The sequence below is a fragment of the Lactuca saligna genome, chromosome 2, assembly GCF_052625555.1.
Source record: "Lactuca saligna cultivar CGN05327 chromosome 2, ASM5262555v1, whole genome shotgun sequence".
Taxonomy (NCBI): Eukaryota; Viridiplantae; Streptophyta; class Magnoliopsida; order Asterales; family Asteraceae; genus Lactuca; species Lactuca saligna.
The window spans coordinates 45,206,921-45,218,279 of NC_136418.1; the positions used below are offsets into that span (position 1 = coordinate 45,206,921).

The following is an 11,359-nucleotide window of genomic DNA, read 5'->3' on the forward strand; positions in this document are numbered from 1 at the left end:
ATTGGGTCTTCTTTTCAGGATTTTTCGGGGACATCTTCTCATGAACCAAAGTGGTTAGTTGACCAAGTTGCACTTCAAGATTATTGATGGAGGCTTATTGATTTTTTATTAAAGCCTGCTGTTCTACCATCATTGCGTGATGATTCTTCATCAAAGTTCTTTGTTCATCAATAGCAGAATCAGTAGCGTCGTGTCTCTTTTGTGAAGCTTCCATAAACTTAACTAACATGGTCTCTAGATCGGGATTTTTCTCAGTTGGTGGCTGCTCCTTTTGGTAAAAGCCTTGGCTTGTTTGCCTATACTTCTCTTCCTTTTGCTTCTTATATTCTTCATATGGCAGCCACTCTTTCTTCGGTTTCCTCCAGTCTTCATTGTACTTGTCCCCACTCGAGTAACATACTTGAGCCTTTTTATTCCCATACTCATCCAAATTGCAGTCCTTGGTCAAGTGTGGACCATTACACCGTTCGCAACCAACTCTTATAACGTGAATTGATTGACCCATTTGTGTTAACCTCCTAGCCATATTATTCAGCATAGCCATCATAGTTGCTATTTCTTCAGTTTGTGCACCTCCACTGCCTTTGATTCCATCTTGCCTAGGGTTGTGGTACTCACGAGAGTGCTTCGCGAATTCTTCAATCAGCTCCTTGACCTCCCTTGGATTTTTCTTTGTCAAAGGTCCTTGAGAATCAAGGAGTTGTCTTGTCATAACATTGACCCCATCATAGAATATTGACATCACTTGTTGAACATTAAGATCATGTTGAGGCCAATTTCTGATCAAGCCTTTGTAACGCTCCAATGCTTCGTATAATGACTTCCCGGGTTGTTGTTCAAAGTTGGCTATTGCCTTCTTGAGTTTAGCTATCTTGGATGGTGGGCAAAATTGGTCAAGAAACTGCTCACACATTTGAGCCCAAGTGGTGATCGTACCCGGTGGAAGTGATTTTAACCACTCTTTAGCAGCTCCCTTAAAAGTAATGGGAAGCATCCTGAGCAAGATAGTGTTTCTATTGACATTTGGGACATTGAAGTAATCCGCAATGTCATTGACTTCATTGAGATGCTTAAAAGCATCCTCATGATCCTTCCCATAAAATGGGATATCCTTCAGTGCAGTCAAGATGTGCCCCTTCAGCTCGAATGTGGCAGTGGCAGGTATTGTGGGTTGGACTAAACCGGGACTCACATCCTCTCGGATCCGCTTCTTGTAAGCTCCCATGGACATCTCCTCAATGATTGCCATTTCGTCATCTTGCTTGTCTTCGGGCTCACTCGCAAATATTTTAAATTCTGGGTCTGACTCGTATTCTGATTCCTGTGGATTAGAAACTGTACCAAGTTCTTCAACTTTGCCTTTATCCTTTGGGGCTGAACTTGACTCTCCCGACTTCCTTGAAAAGGCTGATTTTAGTTCTTGCAATGGCGTCTTCTTTGGCGTGTGATCTTCCTTCGCGTTCTTATTCTTATTTTTGTGAAGGGTTGACTCCGGATCTTCAAGTGGTGACACTAAAGGTGTGTTAGAGCCTCTGGTCATGAACTCCTACAAACGAAACAAAATAACAACGTAAAAACGAACTAATATAGAAAAATAAAATAAAACTAAAGAAAACTAAAAATCACAGTTCTCACGTCGTGAGGCTATAAGCTCACGTCGTGAGTTCTGTAATAAGAAAAAATCAAACCTTCCTAGAAACTAAAACCAAAATGAATAAAAACTGATAACTACTAAATTCACGTCGTGAGAAGTGACCCTTACGTCATGAAAACTAAACAAATAGAAAAAAAAAAAAAAAAGAAAAAAAAAAACTAACGCTAATAAAAACTTTGCTGGAAAATTAACTTTTTACAGGTTTTATCCCACAAAAAGGATCGATTAACCTAAACCAAATAAATAAGGGATAATGTCATAAAAATCCATAAGTTTTTCAGAAATTTGCGGTTTTACCCTTTGATAGCATTTTGGTTCATTTATACCGCAAACTTGCAATTTTTTTTCGGTTTTACCCTTTTAACAGGTTCAGCCGGTTACCTGCATAGGTGGCGAGCCACATGTGCGCTGAATGGGCTAATCTCGCTGACGTGTCAGCGCATATTGTTTTATTCAATTAAAATAAAAATTTGAAGCTTTTAGGAAGAATGAAGTGGGAGGGATTCGAACCCTGCACCTCCTACACAAACACCAACACGCATAACACTGAGCTTAGGAGCTATTTGGGTATTTCAAACTTAAAATATTATATATAATGTATATTACCGAAAAAATTTATATACAAGAATAAGAATTATTATTTTATTTTTTTACAAGTGTATACATATAATTTTAATTATATTTATATGTTTAAAAATATGTTTTTAGCCGTTCGCTTTAAAAAATATAATTTTTTAAGTCTATATATTTTTACATTGAAATCGTATATATAGACTTAAAAACGTACATTTTTTTTTAAAATGTATTCGATTAAAATATTTTAATGCTTAGAAACATATTTTTAAATATATAAATATATGTTTTCCGATTTTGAAAGTGTATAGTATATAACTATGATCTTTTAAAGTTCAAAAACATAAAATAACATATTCAGTAATAATATGGATTTTTTCTTCTGTTTTCAATATAAATATGGTATTTTGTATTATTAATACAAATACATCGAAATCGTATTTATAGACTTAAAAACATACATTTTTTTAAAGCATAGTTCGTTTATTCTCACACTAAAAACATATTTTTAAATATATATAAATATACGTTTTACGATTTTGAAAGTATGTAGTATATAGGTACATATCTTTTAAACTTCCAAAAACATAAAATTACATATTCGGTAATAATATGCATTTTTTCTTCTGTTTTCCATATAAATATGGTTTTTTTGTATTATTAATACAAATATGTATTTTTTTTGTAATTTTAAAGAAGAAATACAATTTGAAAGGTATTTGTATATTAAAAAAAATATGTTCTAAGTCTACAAATGCATATTTCGTCATAAAACTACGTTTTTATTTTTATAGACGTACATACGTTTTTAAATGTATAAATACCTTTAAAAATGTATTTTAACCTTTAAAAACATATTTTTTTAATTTATAAAAATATTTATACCTTTAAAAACGTAATTTAAAATGTATACATACACTTATAAAAAATAAAATAATAATAATAATTATAATAATAACAATAATTACTATTATTATTATTATTATTACTATTGAATTTTAAATTGTTTCAGTCGTATACGATAAATACTATATTTTCGAGATATAAAACACAAAAAGCTATGTAGTTTAGTGGTATGTTCCTTGCTTTATGAGTTGGAGGTGGTGGGTTCGAAACTTGTTACCTCGATTTTCCTTATAAATTTTATAATATTGTAATACAACAACTCTCTGCCACGTCACCGAGCCCGTCCAACTAATCATCCAGCTGACTTGCCAGCTATACAGGTTACCGGCTTAACTTGTAAAAAGGGCAAAAACGATTTTTTTACAAATTTGCGGTATAAATGAACAAAATTTCTGTCAATGGGTAAAACCACAAATTGCTGAAAAACATAAGGGTTTTTATAACATTATCCCAATAAATAAATAATAAACTAAGTCGTTCCCCGGCAACGGCGTCAAAAACATGATGTGCACGGAAGTACCCACTAATTTTATAATTTATAACCTAACAAACTTAGACTAACTATGCACTTTTAGGCAGTGTACCTAGTCAGATTGCAGTATGGCTTAGGTAAGTCGGGTGTCGGTCACAGGGAACGGTGTTATTAATTAATCTGTTCACTACTAAATTAATCTAACTATTAATAAGCTAAAAAGGGGTTTTTTAATCTAATTTTGCAAGATCAGACTAACTTAATTCTATAACAAAAACTCAATCAATAAACAAAACACTTCTGTTAGTTCGAATCCGCTTTCACTCAATGGTTATACATTAGCTAGAACTATTACTGTTGGTTATCAATTAAAGAAGTATTAGCAATTTAGTTCTAAATATACTAATTATTAATCAATTCATGTAAATCTATGTGTGGTCACACAATAGCTAACACATAATCAATTATTAAATAAGATTGGAGCAATGAAAGATTCATTAATTAAAACACAATTACAGTGATAATATGAGTTCTCTAACATAGCTTAATTCAATGATTCAATTACTTATCTAAGATTGGTTTTGATCTTAGATCTAATAAACTAGTGTTCATTATGTTATTAGGTATTTAGATTCACGCAGATTTGTGTTCACTAACTACACAAAACAAAAATTTTAAGCAATCAAATCATTAACTAAAGCATGCTAGGTAAAATCAATCAACACAAGCATATCACCAACAAGTAAAGTGTACCAATCTATAAACCAAATTATGAACTTCTTCTTCCTTGCTGTTAAAACCAGCTTCCAGGTCTTATTTTCCTCTGAATTTCGTCTCCAGGAATCCTTCTAAGCCAGCCAAAAGTCTCCCCAATCGTAATGGAGAAGGGTATATATATTTTCTCAAAAATCACTGTTCACGTCATGAGAATTTAAAACTCACGTCGTGAACTTGAGGTAATCGTGATCGTCAAGGATTCCTTCATCCGAATGCTTATCTTTTAACTCTTTCCACTCACGTCGTGAACCATCAACTGTTCACATCGCGAGTATGTCTTTTTTGAGTGTTTTTCTTGTCTTTCAAGCCTTCAACCTCCAAAGTTCCATCCGTTAACGCTTCTAGTCCCTTTTCTTCAAATTGTTTTCTTTTTGGCTGCAAAATATAATTTTTACCTTATAAGTACCATTATTCTATTCAAATGACCAATATATATATATATAAAAATGTACTTAAATATTGCCTAAAAATATGTATAAATATGGCAATATCAATCATTCAACAGATGCGATCACCCGATCGAAAACGTCATTAGTCAGTTTGGCGATGATGTTCAAATGCAGAGTCGGAGTGGAGATGTAAATACATATCTCTACTCTTGCTTCATACCTCAAATAGAGCCAAGGAATGTTGAAATGGATTTGAATGAGCCCAGCTGGGTGGATGCTATGCATGAGGAGTTGAATCAGTTTGAAATGCTTGGGGTTTGGGAGCGGGTTGAATTTGTTGGATATAGTGTCTAAGTCCATAACTATATTTGGTATGTACTTGACCCGACCCGGCATGGTCCATTTGGGTTGCACTTCACCCGAACAATTTATGGATAATCTTTTGAGAATAGTACAAGGTATGATTTATTAATATATTATAAGTTCTAATATATTAATATAAGATCATATTATTTAATTAGTATTAATCTATAATTAATCTAGGATTAATTTAGAGATCAAAGATATTACTAATTAAATATGGGTTTCTATATTTATATAGTGTGGGCTAAGGCTTATTTGGAATGGGCTAGGCTTGCTTGGAAAAGTCCATGGACACTTTATGGAGCTTTAACCCATGGATCTCATGGAAATGAAGAGACATTGGTATTAGGGTTTACATGGATGTAACCCTAATCCACCACACTATATAAAGGAGGCTTTGGTTCTTAAAATCAGGCTAGTGAACACTAGTTGACACTTGTTGAGGTGAGGGCTGATTTCAAGATAGTAGTGACTATTCTCTCAAAGTTCCAAGTTTGTGGTGATTTGTGATTCCATTTGAGGCATCCATACTATTGGTGCTAGGCTCTAAAACTCCAAGGAATCAACTACAACTACAAGGTAAGTATTTCTACTAGCTTTAGTTGATTCAAGTTCCCCATGCCATGTTAGTTAGGATATGAACCTTGGAAAAATAATTATTTGCATGTATCTTAGACAAACATAGATCCAAGGTTTATTAGGGTTGTATGTACACTTAGGAAGTGTTAGAATGCTCAAAACCCATCAGTGGTATCAGAGCCTAGGCTTGTTTGTTTGATACTTGATGCAAAATAGTTGAAAAAAGTCAAAAAACTTGCTGTCTGCCAGATGAACTCGCCGAGTCCATGGGGGGACTCGCCGAGTTCATGTGTATCTTCAACCTACTCGACGAGTAGGTTCATGCACTCGGCAAGTAGAAGCCACAGAGTGCATATTTTCGACTTTAGTTGCTGGAAATGGACTAGAAACATTACCCTAAACTGTTTTGGTACTTGAAAACTTGTTTTAGATGGTGTAATGTCTTTGCTAATCCATTTACAACAACTTGTTATCAAAATTACAAAGTTTTATGTGTAATTTTTTATTCATGAAAGTGTTCATATTCATGTTCTTGATCTTACGATGTTTAGATGATCATAGGAATTATTTGTAACCTATGTGGTAGTTTAATTCTTGATCATAATGCGTTTTAATGGAGTCCATAACTTGTCCTCAAGTTATGGAGAACCAAAAGTCACTTAAATTAAAAACCATTAAAAGAAAACAAGAGTTAGAAAAATGAAGAGTCTTCATTTTTATTACTCTATTAAACTCATAAGTTACAAGAAATGAAAAGTTTTGAAAGTTTACAAAACTTGCCCTCAAGTTTTGGAACAAGTAAAGTCATATTAAAAAAACTTTAGTTCCAACCCTTAGAATTTTAAAAGTTAAAAATTCAACCCTTATACTTATAATATTATAAGTTAATAATATATATATATATATATATATATATATATATGTATGTATGTATATATATATATATATATATGTATGTATATATATATATATGTATGTATGTATAAGATTAAAGTCGTCTTCCCACTAGTATGCCTCATTCACGAAGCCAATCTATAAGGTGGGTATAAGATTGTTGCCTATAAAATGGCAACTTAATGGGTGTCCACTCTCACCCACCGCTTGCTTGACTGGTGGAGGGTCGTTAGCCGAACGGGTAAGACAAGGACTTATAAATTCTCATTAAAAGTATGATGAATATTATAAAGTAACTAAATGTTTTATTAAATTCCCAATCTTAGTTACTTTAGGAAAAATGTGAATAAGGTGCTAATCCATGAAATTACACTTTACACTTTGTCTAAGTCGTTAGTGGAGCGTGTGTGGTTAACTGCCACACTAACTTGGGCTTAACAAGGTAGGTAAAGGGTGACTTAATATTTATCATAGTATCGATGGAGCGTGTATGGTTAACCGGCACATCAATTGAGGGGTAATTTATTAAGGGTACCAAGTAATTTACATGGTTACTTCACACCTCGTTTTGTGATCCTCGACATCCCAGTCACAAAACTTGGAGGGCACACTCGAGATTGAAACATGCCTTTGAAAAGTTCATTGAATCTCAAAAGAATCTAGGAGTTTCTAAGAACCAAATTAAATATTTTAATATTTCGACTTTGGTGGAAATTGGTGAATCGTCATTCACCTACCTTTCAAATATGTTATTACTTAGATTACGACATGCCTCTTCTAAGTATAATATATTGTGATTGGGTCCTAGCCTTAATATTACATTTGGGTGTTTTATTAAGGACTATCTCTATATCTAAACTAATTCTTTCTTTATCTCTTACTAGATGTATGCAAACAACGCTGCTTCTGGCTCTAATCCTAATGGCTCCTTTTCTCTTATGAACTTGTGTTAGAAAGTCACTTTTGATGGATCCAACTTTAATGAATGGATCAGAAACATCATAATGATTACTCACTACGAGGACAAGGAATATGTCCTCGATAAGGAGCTTAAGGTGATTGATGAGACAGTTGCTACTCCTCAAGAGATCGCTGAGTTTAGGGCACATGAAAGGGATGCCACCAAAGTGGCATGCATCATGATGGCCACTATGACCGCGGATCTCCAAAAATCCTATGAAGATTTCTACCCCTACGAGATGCACCAAGACTTGATGGAAAGATACCATCAAAGTGCTCGTCAAAAGAGGTATGAAATCATCTCCTCCATGATAACAACTCGCATAAACGATGGAGAACCCATCACGGGCCACATGCAGAAAATGCAAAGATTTGTGGACCGTTTGCTGAAGCTAAATGTGAACTTCCCTGAGGAGCTTGCAATAGATATCATTTTGCACTCGTTACCTTCATGTTATGATCAATTTCGCATGACATACCACATGAACAAGGAAGAGGTCACACTCAGCAAACTTCAAGGACTCTTGAAGACCACGGAAAGTGGTCTTAAGGGTAAGTCGGTTGTTACTACTCCTACTCCTACCAACTCCGCCCCTGTCTTGGCAATCGGGAAAGGACGAGGGAAGAAGAGAAAGAGTTCTTCGAAGGGTACCAAGGTTAGGACCCTTGATGGCTCTTCTTCAAGTGGAACCAAGAAAGGTTTCATCACTCCTTCTTCTGACCCGAAAGAGGCTGAATGCTTCTATTGCCATGAAAAGGCTCATTAGAAGCGGAACTGCCCAAAGTACCAGCAAGATGTGAAGGATGGAAAAGTTAAACCCAACCATGCAGGTATTTACACTATCTTATCTAATAACTCACCCCATTCTAATTCTTGGGTCCTTGATACCGGTTGTGGTATTCATATCTGTTCTGATTTACAGGGACTAAGAAGAAGTGAGAATGTGGAGCAAGGAAGAATAAACTTGATCATGGGAAACAGGAAAGCTTCACCTGTCACCAAGATTGGAGTTTATAATTTATCGCTAAGTAGTGGGTTTAGTTTAGAATTGAATAAGTGTTGTTATTCACCAGAAATGGAAAGAAATATTATTTCCTTTCATGCATTGTATAAACAAGGTTTCACCTTTTCATTTGATAATGAAGGTGGTTCGATTAATGCTTTCTTTAATAATGTTCTTTATTTTAAAGCATTACCTTGTGATGGCGTGTATGAAACAGTATCTGTGGTTGATAACTTAGGAAATAATGTATTGTGTATTGATTCTGTTAATAATAATAACTTGGATAAAGAATCATTATGGCATTGTCGTCTTGGACATATAAGCAAGAAACGCATGGGCCAACTCCAAAAGGATGGAGTCTTGGAGTCATTTGATCTAAAGTCAGATGATAGTTGCGAATCATGCTTACTTGGGAAAATGAAAAAGTCACCCTTCACAGGTTCTTGTGAGAGGGGTGAAGGTTTGTTGGACCTTGTACACACGGATGTGTGTGGACCACTCAAACATGCCACAAGGGATGCTAATCATTATTATTTGACTTTTACTGATGATTACAATAGATATGGATATGTCTACTTGATCAAGCATAAGTTAGAGACTTTCGAAAGGTTTAAGGAATTTAAATAGGAAGTCGAGAATCAATTGGGCAGGAACATTAAGATTCTTCGATCCGATCGAGGTGGTGAGTATCTTAGTTTAGAGTTCCTCGACTATCTTAGGGAATGTGGGATTGTCTCACAATTGACACCTCCCAGGACACCGTAGTTGAATGGTGTAGCTGAGAGGCATAATCGAACCTTGTTGGATATGGTTTGTTCCATGATGAGTCGAGCTTCGCTACCAATCTCATTCTGGGGGTATGCCTTAGAGACTGCCGCCCATATTCTTAATCTAGTCCCTACAAAGAAAGTTGCCAAAAATCCTCACGAGATGTGGACTGGTAAAGTACCCAACCTAGACCACATCAAGATTTGGGGTTGCGACGCTTTTGTGAGGCGCGAGACTCATGACAAGCTAGAACCCCGAAGCGAGAGGTGTATTTTCATCGGCTACCCACAAAGATCCTTTGGTTACCTCTTCTACAGACCTAGTGATAATGTGGTCTTTGTAGCAAGAAGAGGAGTCTTTCGGGAGAGAGTTTATAAGCCAAGGAGACAGTGGGAGGCAAATTGATCTTGAAGAAATTCAAGAGTCAAGCGGTGAAGGAACTTCAAACCCTAGCCCTCAACTTGAGGAGGAGACTCCTGTTGAGCCAAGTGACGAATCTGTACCTCTGAGGCATTCCACAAGAGTTAGGAATGCACCTGAGAATTACTATGTGTGACAACCCGAAATTTCCATTTGTACGAACATCATCTATTCAATAGAAGCTAGTTCAGTTTCAGTGATTTTCATACTTTTCCGAACAAGTTTGTATACATTAGGGTTTATGTTTAAGGAGATATCAGGAGAGTGGATGCTCCTGGTTTTGTGAAATTTAAGCATTTCAAGTTTCATAATGTTACAGTCCAATATCAGGAATAAAAATATTTTCTGCCAAAATATTCCAGGACTATAATTAGTTTTCTGAATTAAATTAATTCATTATTCACAATTCCAAATACAGAAAAGCCATATTCTCTCTGATGGATCTTCAGGTTTTCATCCCATATTGTGAGTCTACTTTACTAAATGTGTTTCAATACTTGTTAGATGCTTATTAACATCAATTACATGTTTAGATTACAAGATCCAGGAGTTTACCGCCCAAGAACGTTCTTGGGGAGTAAACTCCAAAATGGAGCCTTAATGCTTTCTAGACCCATCCCCATGTTAGGCAACTTATCAAGGACTTTGTGTATGATCTTTATAGGCTAGAAATCATCCAAGAAACCCAAGTAATTGGAGTTTACGGCCAAGGAACTTCCTTGGGCCGTAAACCCCTTTTCAAGGGCATTTAGTGCCCTAAACTTCCCCTAATGCTTAAGGAACTTTACCCTCAAATGCTTGTGCCTATTTTAGACATAAAAACCCATCAAAATCACAAGTTTATAGGAGTTTACGGCCAAGAACCCCTCTTGGGCCGTAAACCCCTTTTTCTAGGGTAAAAAGCATTCCAAACACACCTTAGGCCTTAAGACAATTTACCTTGAACACATGGGACTTGAATGGAGAGCAAAACACATCATAATCACTCCTTAAAAGGAGTTTACGGCCAAGGAACATATCTTGGGCCGTAAACTCCAAGTGAAGGCACAAAAGTGTGCCTCTTGTCCCCATTAGCCTTAGATAAAAGTATAGAAGCTATCCTACACATGCAAGGGCCTCAAAACAATTAAAAGCCATCACCCCATAGGAGTTTACGGCCGTAAACTCTAGGGGATAAGGTCCTTTGGCCGTAAACTCCCCTATGGAGCATTCCAAGGCCTTAAACTACTTCATGTGTTATTCCAACAAAGCTAGGAGTGTTCTAGGATCAAGATAACACTTTAAAACACCCAAAACCACCATGTGAGGAGTTCACGGCCATAAACCCATGAGTTTACGGCCGTAAACTCCAAAGGGTGGGGTTTGTTGGGTGGTGAACTCTTATGCAAGGCCATTTGATGTTTCAAACCCTTTTGCCTTGTCCCGTAGCAACTTAGATGCAACCATTTGGACCTTAAACACTTATAAAAAGTGTTTACATGTTTCTAAGTGTCTTAACTTATTTATTAAGTTATTGTTTGTCTAATTAGTTATATATATGCTTATTATATGATAACTAGGCTCGTGCATGTAAACAAGTCTCCGTTTGCCACCTAGCACG

General features: G+C 35.6%; 1 non-coding gene across 1 annotated transcript; it reads left to right on the forward strand.

The window, feature by feature from the left end:
• The first annotated feature begins 758 nt into the window (after positions 1-758).
• On the forward strand, positions 759-865 carry LOC145033134 (small nucleolar RNA R71). The gene has a single exon (XR_013677374.1). It is a non-coding gene; the product is annotated as a small nucleolar RNA R71 (small nucleolar RNA).
• Positions 866-11,359: the final 10,494 nt, after the last annotated feature.